The following is a 276-nucleotide window of genomic DNA, read 5'->3' on the forward strand; positions in this document are numbered from 1 at the left end:
GACACCTTAACCTCCTTGCAATTTCTCCAGCCAATGCACGCAACGGGACTACCATCGCGAGGTTGCATCTCAACAACATGCCACGAACTCTGGTCACATAAAAAGGCTGTTGGTGGAATATTAAGCGCCACGGCCACGCGTATGCATTGTCGCGTATTTAGTGTGTATGTGGGTTACGGAAGCATTTGTTTATTTTTATTTAAATGTATTTTTTTTTATTTTCTGTAATTTTTTTTTCTTTTGGGTTTTTATACTATTTTACTACTACCCCCCATT

General features: G+C 39.5%; 1 long non-coding RNA gene across 1 annotated transcript in view; it reads right to left on the reverse strand.

The window, feature by feature from the left end:
- LOC119594924 overlaps positions 1-276 on the reverse strand; it is a 28,121-nt gene that overhangs the window by 27,043 nt on the left and 802 nt on the right. The gene's annotated exons all lie outside the window — the stretch shown is intronic.

The sequence above is a fragment of the Penaeus monodon genome, chromosome 34, assembly GCF_015228065.2.
Source record: "Penaeus monodon isolate SGIC_2016 chromosome 34, NSTDA_Pmon_1, whole genome shotgun sequence".
NCBI lineage: Eukaryota > Metazoa > Arthropoda > Malacostraca > Decapoda > Penaeidae > Penaeus > Penaeus monodon.